This window comes from Bison bison, unplaced genomic scaffold (assembly GCF_000754665.1).
Source record: "Bison bison bison isolate TAMUID 2011002044 unplaced genomic scaffold, Bison_UMD1.0 scf7180017855336, whole genome shotgun sequence".
NCBI classification, from domain to species: Eukaryota; Metazoa; Chordata; class Mammalia; order Artiodactyla; family Bovidae; genus Bison; species Bison bison.
The window spans coordinates 19,710-20,802 of NW_011485909.1; positions in this window are offsets into that span (position 1 = coordinate 19,710).

The window sequence follows — 1,093 nt, forward strand, 5'->3', positions numbered from 1 at the left end:
CCTGTGATATGTAGCCTTGGGCAGGGTGATGTGACCTGCTCCCTTCAGTTCAGGAGCTCTGCAATTCCCTGATGAAGGAATTCACATTTTATAGCCATCGGGAACAAAGCTAAACGACGTGTAGTCCCAAGCCTGTGCAAGAGAGCAGGGCAGCCCAGGGAGCCAAGGCCCTGGCCTGAAAACAGCTTTGAGAAGAAAAAACTAAAGATCTAGGCTCAGATTTCAACACAGTTTTATTGGGAGAGTTTGTTTTCTGTGAAATACACTAGAGGATGGGGAAAGGGACACATTCACTTTGCAAGATAAGGATTTCCCACCACTAATGGGAAGGAATAGGGTGGGCAGGGCACAGGGGATTTGGATCCATTTTCCCACCTCCTTCTGCTTTGTTCACATGTCATTTCTCTCTCAGCCAGTACCAGCGGACACAAAGACAAGAAACAAAAACAAGATCAACCTCCAACGAGGCCACACCCAAGCCCTCTCCCTTCCCAAGCTGTGCCAGGGTTGCCAGGGTCAGGCAGGCCCGGCCAGGGTAGCTGTTCCACAGCCCCAGGGCACACCGCGAGGTTGCAGAGGACAGGGCTCCTTTCTCACACAGGGTGGGCCAAAGTTAATAAATTAGAATAAATTACGGGGATGGACTAGGGAAAGGAATGTAACTTTGTGCTGGGAGGGCCCCTTCTTTCCAACACACTAGAGTTGGTGGGGGGAGGCAGGGGGCATCTCCAAAGGCCACTACAGTAGGGGTAAGAGCAATGGGGGCAGAAATCAGCTTTCCTCCACGTTCTTCCCAAACAGAGCAGAAGAATTAGGGGTGGGGGGAAGATACACACACAAGGAGAGGAACCCCCTTTCCCCAGGATAAGGAAGGGCCAAGAAGGAGGATACTAACCAACCCCCCGCCCCATCTCCCAAACCATCACTAAGGTTAAGGATTTGGTCAGTGAATCAATGAGGTGGATGACAGGAATGTGGTAGGGGAAGCAGAAGATGTTGGAAACAGGGACGCCCAGCCACACCCGTCTCCCCAGCCTTCAGGGAGAACAGACTCAGGTTGGGGGAGAGGGCACCAGGGGCTGGGCTAGGGGTC